General features: G+C 46.5%; 2 pseudogenes across 2 annotated transcripts; one reads left to right on the top strand and one right to left on the bottom strand.

Moving 5' to 3' along the window:
• The first annotated feature begins 327 nt into the window (after nt 1–327).
• On the top strand, nt 328–995 carry LOC311581623 (ferritin light chain 1-like; annotated as a pseudogene). Its single transcript has one exon. The product of its transcript is annotated as a ferritin light chain 1-like (transcript).
• A 10,389-nt stretch (nt 996–11,384) lies between these two features.
• Nucleotides 11,385–11,822, bottom strand: LOC311609667 (small ribosomal subunit protein uS8-like; annotated as a pseudogene). Its single transcript has one exon. The product of its transcript is annotated as a small ribosomal subunit protein uS8-like (transcript).
• Nucleotides 11,823–13,935: the final 2,113 nt, after the last annotated feature.

Here is a 13,935-nt window from a genome sequence, read left to right as displayed (position 1 = left end):
GACTCCTGAGACTGCAGTGCCAGATTAGGACTACAGAGACATCCTGTCTTGTTGACTGAACAACTACCCGATCCTTGGCCTTTCAGTCAGGAACAACCACAGCCTGTAAGGCACTCTAATAAATCCCTTTTCGTCGATGTATTTATGGAGAGCAGCAGTTGGGAGGTCCCATGGATTTGTGTCTTGCTTCAACAGTGTTTGAACGGAACAGACCCAGGGACTCCCTCTTTGTTAGCTTCCAGCCACCTTACAGTCTCTCCATTCGCAGCCTCCGGGACCATCTCTTGACCGCCCTCAGCTCCTAGGACCAGCCAGCACCATCTCTTTGCGGTTAGCTCCATACTACGGTTCAGCCATGACCTCCCAGATTCATCAGGATTATTCCACTGAAGTGAAAGCTGCCATGGACCACATGGTCAAGGTGCACCTGCAGGCCCCCTACACCTACCTCTCTCTGGGCTACTATTTTGACCGGGATGACATGGCAATGGAGGGTGTAGGTTACCTTTTCAGTGAATTGGCTGAGGAGAAGCATGAGAGTGCCAAATGTCTTTCCGAGTTGCAGAACTAGTGAGGGGGCTGCGCACTCTTCCAAGATGTGCAGAAGCCATCTCAAGATGAGTGGGGTTAAACCCAGGAGGCCATGGTTGCCACCTTGGCCCCAGAGAAGAACCTGAACCAAGCCGTATTGGATCTTCATTCCCTGGGTTCTGATCGCATAGATGCTCATCTCTGTGATTTCTTGGAAAACAACTTCCTGGATGAGGAGGTGAAGCTCATCAAGAAGATGGGCAACCACCTGACCAACATCCGTCAGCTGGCTGGGACACAGCCATCGCAGACTGGCGTGCCACAGGCATCTCCAGGTGAGTATCTCTTTGAGGGGCTCTCTCTCAAGCATGACTAGGAGGCCCCCCTCGCCTTCCCAGGGGCTCCCCCTCCTCAGCTCTACACCAGCCAGCCTTAGCACCTCCACCTGAATGAACCTCTCAAGCCACCAGGCAGCTTTGTAACCGCTCTGCAGGCCACCCCCCCCCCCACTCCAGTCTTGGACCAAGTAAAAATAAAGCTTATTACTTCATTCTGCCTATTCTGTTCCTTTAGAAAACTCTAATAGCTGGAGCAGAAGGTACATAGCGCTGGTAGAGGGGAGTGGAGAGACATCTCAGGTGACAGCCTAACTCTCCAGCCCCTCCTCTGTAAGGGGAAGTCAATAAGCCCAACCTTACTGAGGGTCTCCCACAAGGAGTCACAGCTGCCCTGATTAACCAACCACTCCAAAGTTTATCAAACATTGGAGGAAGAGTGGGCAGAAGGAGCAAGCCAAGAGATGAAGGAGGGGAGGAATGTTGTGGAACACCCTCTTTGGGACATGCCTTGGCCATTGAATGCAGGAACTCACAGCAGCTGTGGCAACCTGCACAGGGCTGGGCCCCTCAGGAGTCCATCATGGATAGGGAGCAAGCCTATGAAGCCACACCCATTCCCAGGAGCTTATAGCCGTTTACTGGGGAAGGAGAGTCATAGTCCTCAGTGGGGCAACCACTAGTGAGTTGCCCTGGCTCTGGTAAATAATCCCATGCTCATAACCCTAATCAACTCAGAGCTCACAGAAAACCATTAAAGTGAGTGGGGTGTTGCTGGGGGAAGAAGGAGGTTGGCAAAAGAGAGTTATGAGAGGATAATAGGGGTGAAAGGATACGATCAAAGTACTTTATATATGTGTATAAAATTGTGAAAGAGATTTGAGGGAAAATATGGTTAATGGCTAATTCTCTGAGTATTACACAGCAATCACTCTGATAACATCAACTTGCTGGCAAAAAAAAACACAAAACTTTGGTCCTCCTACAGAGAAAACAACAACAACAACAAACTTTCAAACATCTCAGTACAACGTTCTCACAACTCTACTGTCCCCAAGAACAGGCACCACCTCTTCCCAGAGCAGCAGTCAGATGGGTGCTGCTGTGTGTCTTGGTCTGAGCAGCCATCTTGGCTAATATAGCTTTGCTTCCTATTCTAAGTGACACTCGAGCCCCACACAGGGATTGACTAAGACCGTTGATGAAACAAGTGGCTCGGCATCCTTTCAGGTTTAGAACCTGGCCCTGAAAGGGTTCAGAGTCCTTGGGCACTAACTCACAGCCAGAAAATTGTCTCCTAGGTAGAAAGGCAAATGGAAACTTTTGACCGTGGCCAGACATGGATTCCACATCGTGAAACGCAGTGAAAGTCCTTCCAAATGTTCTCACCCCCCGAACACCAGTGATGGATGCTGCTCCTTTGGAAGAGGTGAGTATAAAATCACTCAGTATCACCAGGACCTATTTATCAAAGAAGACGAGAATTTAAAGTGGCATTTCCTATTACCCTATCAGCATTTCTTTCTACAGCTGTAGATTTTTTTTCTTCAAGATCCTTCCAAGCTAATTCTATCCTGCTCCGACTCTCTTCTTTCCGTATTTCTTATCATAAAGTGTAGAAGCTGTGTTCTTGCCCACTGATATGCTGCTAGGAAGCCGGTGTTCAGTTATTTTCTGTGAACTGCTCTAACCCATGACTAGATTATAAATTCCTTAAAAGTAGAAACTGTATCTGGCCAATTTTTTAAAAAGAGCTGAGCCCACTCCCCACTCTGTACCACTTCCTTCATCTGTGAAAGGGTTAAACTCTTTGAAATGGTCCAGATTTGATCCATTAATATGAAGCACCTCTCTCTTTGATGTTACACACTGGAAGACCTGAACAAGGCATGTGGGATAGTTAGCATCTTAGAAAGAAATGAAAAACATATTTAAAAACCAAACCAACTGAAGACTTGGTTTATAGGCTAAGCAAAAAATTAAAGCCACAATATAAGAAAAAAGAGGGCATGGAGCACATTTGACAATGTTAGGACGATATTTGAAAGTCAACACACAAAATGTTTAATATTTTTGTTCAGTCTTTACTAAATTCATGTTATAGCTTGTTCTTTGGTTTCTCAAAAATATGGAAGGTCATTTTAGAACACCACCGAACTCTCACTCCAAAGGGACAGGAACCATTTGTCAGTAACCAACAAAGTTGAAAATGGAGTTCATTCCATGTGCATTTTACACCTGAAGAACCCCACTTCTGTAATTTCACACATGTGCAGTTGACAAAGACAATCATTATAGTACATACAGAAACAACAGTCCCTCGTGTATCATGTGTGGAAATAATCTGCCTCTCAGTCATTTAACCAAATGTCATTTCACAGGTAAAATAAGCTAAATAGGATTACCTATGTCAACATCATTTGCTCCAACTTTCAAAGTATGTGTTTATTTACTGTTTATGCATGCAACAAAATGTATTATTCCTCTGAGGCAATGACTGAAATTTGGAAATTTGGGCATCCTGTCTAATTCCACTGACCATTGGCACAGTAGGGACCACCAAGTGTGACGCCCATGTCACCGAGGTACCGAGTCAAGGGCAAGGGGCTTCGGATTTAACTCATGCACACACACACACACACACACACACACACACACACACACACACACACACACTAACACAGCAGGTCCTTCGTGCTAAGAAAGCAGCAGCTGTGGCAGCGGTTCATTCTTCTTCCAGAGTTCCAAAGAGCCTTCTTGGAGGTAGCAAAACAGGAATCCTCCTCCCAGGTGAAATCCCTCAAGAGGTGATCGCACACAGGAGGAAAAGTCTCGAGGAAGGGAGGGGCGAGTTCTCAGAGCAGTAAACATGACTAGCTAACCAAGATAAACACAGACATGGAAGCTGATAGAAACAAGACATGAAACAGCAAGACAGGCAGGCAGCCCAGTCGGGCCTGGTTCCTACAACCAAGTACATCCATTTAACTGTCCCACTAAGAAAAAGTAATTTTTAAAAATTTCTTCTAGGAGGAGAGGTTTGTAACCTGAAGTTCCCCCCCCCCTTTTCTTTGTTTAAAACTATACCAAGTTGTTCTATTATAGCATTATTCTTTGTTTGGTTGGTTTTGTTTTTGTTTTTTCGAGACAGGGTTTCTCTGTGTAGCCTTGGCTGTCCTGGACTCGCTTTGTAGACCAGGCTGGCCTCGAACTCACAGTGATCCACCTGTCTCTGCCTCCCAAGTGCTGGGACTACAGGTGTGCGTCACCACCGCCTAACTTATTATAGCATTATTTAATGGGTAACTTATGTAGATATACATAAAATATGGATTTATAAAAAATAGACATTTATAGAATGTGCCGACTGTGAGAAGAGAGATGAGTAAGGGCTCCAGGTCAGCCGCATCTGTCATACACTATTTTTGGTGGTATTGGGGATCAAGCCCAGTACCTCCTACATTCTACCACTAGGCCATAATCTTCTATCATAGGCTGTTTTTTTTTAATCGTCTCTGAGACTCCTCTGATACTGATGATTAGGTAGTAGATAAGAAACTTGTCATCTATGCTGCTATTTCTGGATAAAGTTTTTAACTCTTTGAAGCTGAAACTGGAGCAGCATTTTTATCAACTCGATTTCTTTTTATTTTTTAACATTTGATTTAATTTTAACTTATGTGCCTTGGTGTGAGGGTGTCAGATCTTGGCGTTACAGACAGTTGTGAGCTGCCATGTGGGTGCTGGGAGTTGAACTCGGATCCTTTGGAAGAGCAGGCAGTGCTCTTAACCACTGAGCCATCTCTCCAGCCCCAGTATTAACTCGATTTCAAAGTGGGTTTTTTGAGACAGGATTTTGCAATATACTCCCAGCTGACCTCAGACTGGTGGCAGTCCTCTTCCCCTTTCCCTTCTCCTCCTTCTTCCGTCACCTTTCTTCCAATTGAAGACATTTTTCCTCATATAACACATTCTGACCAGGCCTCTTCCCTCCCCCAACTCCTACCAGATCCTCTCCATCCACCTAACTCCACACCACCTCATTCTCTCTCCAAAAACAAACAAACAAACCAACAAACACCCACACAAAACAAAACCAAAAGCAAAAGACCACTAAGGAAAAAAAAAGTCTACAAGAATGCCTCTGAGTTAGATTTTGTGTTGGTCAACATCTCCTGGACATGAGGCCTGCCCTAAAGTGTATTTAATATATCCAGTGAGAGTCCATTGGAGAATACTAATTTTTTCCTTTGTAACCAGGTTATCAGTTACAAATGGCCTCTTGGTTAGCGGTGGGAGTCCATGCCCACTTCCCTGTCTCAGCACTGGGGCCTCATCTGGCTTAAACCTATACCGGCCCTATGCACACGTCGCAGTCTCTGTGAGTCCATACGTGCATCCCATCTGTTGTGTCTGGAAGACACTGCTTCCTTGGAGTCACCCACCACCTCTGGCTCTTACAGTCTTTCACCCTCTTTTCCACATAGATCTCCCTGAGAGGGGTTTGATGAGGACATCCAAGGGCTTCAGGGTCTCTCTCTCTCTCTCTCTCTCTGCACCCTGTCCAGTTGTGGGTCTCTCAGTTGGTTCCCATCTATTGCAAAAGAGGCTGACATGTGTGAGCTCACCAGACCAGCTAAGCTGAGCTGACCACCAATCCCGAAGGATCCCCGTGTCTGCCTCTCAGCATAGGAATTGCTCGTGTGTGCCACACCCAACTTTTTACATGCGTACCAGAGATCTGGACTTGGGTCCTCACGCTTGCACAGAAAGGAACTTTACCCACTGAGCCATCTCCTCGGTCTAAGACTTCATAAAATCCTACAATCAACTATTGAGAGAAGCATCTCTCCTAACAATTTTGGCCCAGGATGGCTCTCTAGGAATGCCAAAAATGTTACTCCTTTAGACTCTCAAAGGCAAGGAAAGCAGCATGTACAAAGAGTTGCAGTTGGGTTGGGTTTGGGGCTCTGCTTTTCAGGGGTAGACAGGTGACATAGAGGGAGACTGAGTCATGAGGCCGTCTGTACAAAACGTAGCCCTGCCTCTCATTTGCTGGAGGTCCAGCTAGCACGGTGACACAGTGCCTTTGTGCCACATGGTAGAATCTCCTGTTATTGCTGCAATGCTTTCCTGTGGTCTGGGGGTGCCGGCAGGTCCACCCACGGAAGCTTCCCTGCTTTTGGCTCAGCTCTAGCCTCAAAACGTGGTGACATGGGTCAGTCTCCTTCACAACAGCATGGCTCAGCCGGACGTCTCCTAGGGAAGTGGTTGATGGCACCCCAAAGCTTTCCCGATCTCGTGTGGGGCCTGGGTGAGCTGGAAAATGACTCCCATGGCTCTCAGTGGAATGAAATCCTTATGGGGCCATTTTGTCTTGGAAAGTCAGAAGGACTGGGCCGAGCGATGACCACTGACGCAGCCACTTCAGTTCCACGCTCTAAACACGTTTAAAATGAGTGTCTTCTTGCCATTTTCTCCTGTCCCTAGTGAGGTGCTGAGTTTCAGTGTGAGAGAGTCGCTATCTGTATTCAAGCCATGAGTCTTTTTTTTTCCCCCCAACCAAAAATAAACTCCAGGTGAGGTTTTTTAATGAGAACATTGTTCTGGAGAGAGAATTCACTGACAGCTCAACCTTCCAGAGCTGCAGTGTTTTCCCCTAAAACTTCATGGAAATTGTTTTCTTCACAGCAGAGTTTGAGGAGGCCTTATATTAAATGCATGGGGCTGGTTGAATCTCTCCTTTCCCTGGAGTTATATGTTGCTGGCATTTGCGAAGCCTGCCTGCCTCCAAACTGCAAACCCCAGGTAGAAGTCAAGCAATGCACTTCCACTCCTCAGTTCTGGACACCAAGTTGAATGTCCGCCCTGGACCAGGCACCGTAAAATGTGCAGCGGTCTTCCTGCCAATGTTGCAAGGGAGTGTACAGAGTGACACGTGCATCAGTCACTTCTCCCTCTTCCTGGGTCACTTTGCCTCTTCCACAAGACGTCTGGAGTTCAAAGACACATGATTTTTGTACGGCCCGATACAGAAGCCTCTTTGACACTGCGAGGTACAAAGGCACGAGCCAAAGAGCAAGCCAGAGGGAAGCACGCCTCCACAGTTTCTGCCCGGACTTCTCTCGGTGATGGACTGTGCGCTGGAGGTGAGACTTCATAAACCCTTTCCTCCCTGAATTGCTTTTTCTCAGCCTGTCTAATCACAGCAATGGGGGAGGGGGAGAAGGTGAGAACACCTTGCCCCCCACTTCAGAGGAGAAACACCCTCTTAGTCATTTGACCTCGCCCCTACACCTTGAGACCCTAGAGCCCAGAAAAGTGTTATTCACTCTGTCTTCTCTGAGCACCAGCATCCAAAGGCACTTAGCATTGCATGTCTCAACCTGAACACAGGGATCAAAGGCATAATCGCTCCCCCACCAAACTGTAATGTTCCTTGGCTCCTCTTGTCTGAACACATAGTCCTCCAGAAGAAATACTTGAAACCAAATGCATTCCCGTCTACAAAATAGCCACCCTTGGATTAATTTGCCAACTTTCTAAAATTTCCAAATCAACCCTCTCCCCAACTCCCCGCCCCATTACTGTATCAGGAACTCCGACTTCTCACGAGGCACACTGCCTGAGCCTGGCGCTGGCACTCTGAACAGCAGTTTTGAACTCATTTTCAAACTGTGTTCTCATCTATCTGCCACCTGCCCTTAAAACAGCACGTCCTCGTTTACTTCAGGCTCCTGGCCTGCAAGCAAAGCAAAGCAAATATCAATAACAACGAAACGTACGCTACATTAATTGCAAGAGGAAATGAGTTTTAAACAAAGCAAACGCTGCAGGCCATGAGTTGGCCCTGCTGTGGCACTGTTTCTGAGCATTTCAAAGGACAGAGAAGAAAACTGGGAAAGATCAATATCAAGGCAACAGTGGTCTGCAAGAGTAATAAGTAAAGATGTCTGTCAAGGCCCATTAACTGCCGATCACTTGCTAGATCAAAACAAGCCGAGTGGCTCCCCACGCTGCTAACGCAGTGGCTGCCTTCGGGTCATCCTAAAAACCCAGCCAGAGCAGCCCTGGGTTTGAGTCCTGCCATTAGGACGGGCTCTTGTTGTTTTGTTGCGGGTGAGGGGATGAAGGGAGCCTTAGAAAGGCTCTCAACTTGGAGGTGTAAGTGAAAGTCGTCATGGTCCCCCTCACACACACACACCCCGCCCGCCCCCAGTCCAAGCCCCATCAGACAGAGTCTACAGTGACAGTAGGGAACAGGAGACTTGTCACTCTGAGGAGAGCCACAGAATAGATTGCACCCACGAGCTGCCCCATGCTGTGAGGTTGATTCCAAGGACTTGAGTCATCCTCTTGGGCCAAGTCTTCTTTAGGTGGGTGGGGAAGAGGGTAACAACAAACAAGCAAGCAAACAAACAACAAACAAACAGGAAAACAATTATGCAGCTTTAAGGAAATCCCTGATGTCATGCAGCCCGTACCATCCACAGACTTGGTTTCTAGAGTGGTCCAGCCCTGCTCAGACATGGGTCTGCAGCAGAAATGTACCTGGGCGGGGGCGGGGGTGGGGGTGGAGCCCTCCCTCAGCCCCACTGAGTCATGTGAGGGTCACCTGATACTTGGGAGACTGAGGCAAGAGGAAGACCCTGAGGTTAAGGTCAGTGTCTGGGCTACATAGCAAGACCCTATCCAAAAAACCAAAACCAAAGCCAACAACAGCAAACCCCACCCCCCCACAGGGAATTTAGTGGAAGGAAGTGCATATTGGCATCTGCAGCCTTCCAGGTACTCTTTCTGAGTTTTCGTGAGGTGGAGGCAGCAGGGTTTGGTTTTTTGTTTGTTTTGTTTTGTTTTGTTTTTTTCTAATTGCCTAGAAGATGTAAAGTCCTGAAACTGTGGGAATGACCTGACTGAGCATCGACGTAATCACCGAAACCCCACCTGGCCTCTCTAATTTGATGAAGAGGAAGCAGAAAAAGATTAGGGGATTGAGAAGGGCTTAAAGAGCACTGCCTTTCAAGCGCTGGGTCAACTTCTCCTTATTTAAAGGAAAAGCTCAGTATGTCTTCTGGTTACACTGCCAAGTGGAGAGATAAAGAGAAAGCCTTCATTTGCTTTCTGTCTCAGTCAATCTGCTTCTCTCTGAACAACTGTTTATATCAGAAGCCTAAAGTCTCGTCCAGGTCACAAGACAGCACTTCCTCAGCGCCAAGTACCTTGTCTGGAGCCCTTAAAGACGGGCATCTGTGGACTACAGGCTGGCAGGAGTTGGCTGTGTGTCCCGAATACCAGAGCCTTGTGAAAGTCGCTTCTAAATAATTGGAGGTGTGCTGGGCTGTCACGCGAATCCCATGAGGCAGTGAGAGAGACTGAGGGTTCATTTCCAAATCCCTGCCCTACCTAAAAACCCAACCTGAGGTGAGGTAGGTTAATCTTGGCATAGGTTTGGTCTCTCTGATTCAGACCTACAGTCAACAAAAGGAAAGCTTCACATATCTGGGTACATGAGAGTGAAAAAGGTTTTAAAAGTATGTATAGTTATAATTGCTATATTATTAAAACTATATGTTATGTTAATAAAAAAGATATACTGTATACACCATGAACAAAGAGCTAATATCACTAATGTATAAAAATCTGTGTGGCAAGAGACAAAATATACTAGAAAAATGGAAAGGGACACATATGAACAGTTTGAAAAATCAAATCTACCACTGATGCTTGGAAAAATAGGAAAAGATTCAAACTCAATAATAATCAGAAAGATTCAAATATTCCTGAGACACCATTCTCCTCCACGAGACCAGCAAAAGTTTCAAAACATGAGCACATACTCTTTTTGTCTGGCTGTGGGGACAGAGACTCTAGGCTGTTTCTGAGGGGGATGCAAATTGACAGGACCCATCTGGAGTGGAGGGTTTGTTGCTACCCAATAAAGAAAGGTTTATTTTGTTTTGTTTTTCTCCTTTTCTGGCACCTTTTAAAAGAGTAAAAACCTGTAACAAGCTAAATGGAAGAGAAGCGGGGTGACCTACAGTACACTGATCAATGGAGAGTGGTCCAGCTACTTTCACAAAAGGAGGCCGACTCTGTCCACTCAACGTCAAGAGAGAGACACAAAACACACAAAAAAATTGAGGTTATGCTTCCTGGTTTGTTGTTTGTTTGTTTGTTCATTTGTTTGTTTTAGGAATATTTACTTTGGAAGCTGGATGGAAAGATGACTCAGAGGTTAAGAATATTTACTCTCTGTGGTGGTTTCAGTAAATATGGCCCCAATAGGCCCATGGGGAGTGATACTATTTGGAGGTGCGGCCTTGTTGTGGTAGGTGTGGCCTTGTTGTAGTAGGTGTGGCCTTGTAGTAGGTGTGGCCTTGGTGTAGTAGGTGTGGCCTTGTTGTAGTAGGCGTGGCATTGTTGTAGTAGGTGTGGCCTTGTTGTGGTAGGTGTGGCCTTGTTGTGGTAGGTGTGGCATTGTTGTAGTAGGTGTGGCATTGTTGTAGTAGGTGTGGCATTGTTGTGGTAGGTGTGGCATTGTAGTAGGTGTGGCATTGTTGTAGTAGGCGTGGCCTTGTTGTAGTAGGTGTGGCCTTGTTGTAGTAGGCGTGGCCTTGTTGTAGTAGGTGTGGCATTGTTGAAGAAAGTGTTTCACTGGGAGTGGGCTTTGGGGTTTCAAATGCTCAAGCCAGGACCAGTGGCTCCTGCGCTCTCTCTCTCTCTCTCTCTCTCTCTCTCTCTCTCTCTCTCTCTCCTCCCTGCTGCCTATGGATTCAGATGCAGAACTCTTGGTTCCTCCGGCACCATGTCTGCCTGCACGCTGCCATGCTTCCTACCTTGATGATGATGGACTAAACCACCGAACTGGAAGCCAGCCCCAGCGAAATGTTTCTCTTTATAAGAGTTGCTGTGGTCATGGTGTCCCTTCACAGGAATGCAAACACTAACTAAAACACTGCCCTTCAGAGAACCCAGTTTGGCTCTCACAATTCCACATAATGGATCACAGCATTTTCTAACTCCCTCCCCAGGGGACCCAGTACTCTCTTCTGACCTCCACAGGAGCCAGGCAAAGATGAGGTACACAAGTACTCATGGAGTGCTTACGTAGCAGTTGGGCAGCTTGTTCTTCCGGTGGGCGCCCTAACCGTTGGAGCAGGAGCTGTCAGTCGCATCTAGGAGACAGCGCATCCCCACACTCCTCCTCATCTTTCAGCTATTCTGTGATATTTCCCGAGTCTCTGATGGAGCCTGATAGGCATATCCCACTCAGGGCTCACTGGCACCATTTTAGTAAGGGGAGAAGGTGTGTTCAGTTGCTTGGGTGAAGGGGATAAAGTGCTACAGCTGGGCAGCTTAACTAACTGTAGTTATTGTCTCACGCTTCAGAAGGTTAGAAGTCCAAGATCAAGGTGTTGGTGCTCCTAAGGCCTTCAAACTTGGTAACAAGTTCCTTGACCATTAGGACATCTTTTCATCCCAACTAGCCTTTTCCCTCTCACGGTCCATGGAGGCTTTTTATTTATGTTTTATATCTCTAGAAAAAAAGAGTCCCAGGGTTTTCCCTCCTGTATGTTTTCGTCTTGCTTCTTCATGGTCCATGATGCCAGCTGAGGTTGTCAGTACACTGAAGCCAAACTGATGGGATGAAAGCAGATTGTTCTGCCATTTTTCTGGGTCCTTGAGCTGTACATCAAGTCTAGGGCTGATCACTCCACACTTGTTCAGCCTGCCTGTGAGGTTCACAAGGCTTTCCCAGCTCTGTGGTCATCAGTGACCTCAACTTCACCAATGTAGCCATGCGTCATCATCACAGTTAAGAACCGGACGATGATTTTGGAGCAGGGCCTGATGAGGACCTGGCGTTTGCCTCTCTTCTCAGCATTGTTGATGCTCTTGAGAGCATCTGCCAGGATATTCATGTACACCATGGTGATGGCATGGAAAGATGGTGCGAAGAGCCAACTAACCTTTAAAAAAAAAAGCATAAAGCTGATAAGGATCAATTATTTCATCAGGTCAATTATTACAAAGTGTTTAGATTCTAGTATCTGTTGTCTGGATGATTCTGTCCACCCCCACTACCGCCCTGCCCCCCCCAACATGATTTATTCTTCACACATTGAGAATGAACATGGACGCAGCCAAGAGCCCAAACCAACCAAAAAGCTTGTTGATGTTGGATGCTGGTCATGATGTCTCCAACTTGAGTTTTCTGTACTAATAAAACTTTATTGCTCAAATTCATCCCCCTCCAGGTTTTGCATACAAAAGGAAGAGTCACAAACTCCCAGCACATTCGGTATGGGACTTGTAACCTTTCACCCTAGGAAGTGCATCCTACCCAGACAAGCTTGCTTTCTATCTCTTGCTGTCTGTCCTCCTCCCACACTTTGTCTGATGAATCTTTTCTTTTCTTTACTCTTTCAGACCCAGGAGGATTTTCCTCCTGAAAACTTCCCCTAGCAGTCCGCAGGCAGAGGTCACCTCCTCTGATCCCGATTTTCCATGGTTCTCTGAGAATGTCGTTGGTGCTGATCTGATAGCACTCAGCCGCTGCTGGCTGCTGCATACTCTCAGTCTCTGTTTGTTGACCCCCAAGAAGGCTAAGTTCTGTGGAGGCTAGCAGGCTTGTCAGGCACACCTGAGCTGTGATAGAAATACCCATGCTTTCTGGCCAGACACCCAGCAAAGGACTTTGCATCTGGGCAGGTATTGGGCTGACCAGGTATATGGGCTCTGCAGCTAATGCTGGGTTCTCAGCATCTTTGTGCCCACTCCCTCCAACATCTCTCCTCTGACAATGCTTTATTTTCTACTTAGGCCAAGTTTTGCAACTTTTTCAAATCCACATTTTAGGAGTTCTCCTCTCTTTTCAGGACTAGAATCCCAGCTCCTTTCTTAGACAGAGGCTTTACTCCTGTTTTCTGATGAGCAAGGATTCATGATGCCTAAGATCCTCTCTGGATCAGACGTGCTTCAAGCCCTTCCCATCCCCCACTGCCTATCACCGCAGTTTCCCATCCCCCAGTCTGAAGTAAACTCAATATAGAAGTCAGGCTTTATTATTCAAGTCTACCTAGTTCATCATTAACACAGAATAGGAAAGAGCACGTGAAACTTTTACATTGATATGGTTATTATTAATGCAATCCGCAGCTGTATTTCAATATTAATTCACATGACCAGAAGTAGTCATCCTGATGTCCCAAATAAGAAAGTCCTAAGCTTACACAAACAGGCTATCTCATAAGAAAATCAACCAATGCCAATAGCCTACAACTTGTCTCTCCTTCCTCTGCCCTCTCAGGGAGCTAGGTAGCTGTTGCAGTACCTATGAAAACCCAGAGAAGGGAATTATAAATGCCACAAGAAGAAATTCATTTCTAAGGGTGGTTTTGGTGAGTCGTGGATCTGTATGAATGAATTAACTCAGGCGGCACTCCTCCTGGACCCTAGCTCATCGAGACTGCCTGAACCAAGGGAACTTGGTTCATTTATCAGCATGAGCTGATAAATGAGTGCAGTAGCTTTGGTTCTGAGATCACCTGAGAGGCCAGAGCAGATTGGCTAAAATGCCACCATTAGAGAGTCAGGTGATTGTGGCAGAGGTGAGTAGATAGAGAAATCCCCAAGGGGCTTCACAGCAGGGGAGGTTTAACAGACTGCCAGTGAACTTGGGGGAAAACCTTCAGCATAAAACCATTAAAATACTCTTCTCAAAACCTAACATCAAAATGCACCCTTGCCCATGAGGCAGATCTCTTGACACTGAAAAGATGGAAAGTCTAGAATTTGCAACAAATCACTCAGAGAGAGAGAGAGAGAGAGAGAGAGAGAGAGAGAGAAGATGAAGGATGGTCTTTAGCCAGTGGTTCTCACCCTGAGGAGAAAAGGACCAGTATTTAATGTAAGAAACACTGCATAATTCCCTCTTATAATATTATCTCTTGATTAAGACTAAAACGCTTCCCATGAGATGGGGAGCCCTCCTCCCTGAGGAGCCATGGGCAGTTAAAGATTGCCAAGGGAGGGGAAGTATCCCGCCCCACAGTGGTGTACCCACTGG

The sequence above is a fragment of the Acomys minous genome (assembly GCF_964271855.1).
Source record: "Acomys minous genome assembly, chromosome: 2".
In the NCBI taxonomy this organism is placed as follows: Eukaryota; Metazoa; Chordata; class Mammalia; order Rodentia; family Muridae; genus Acomys; species Acomys minous.
This window is presented reverse-complemented; position numbering and strand designations above follow the sequence as displayed.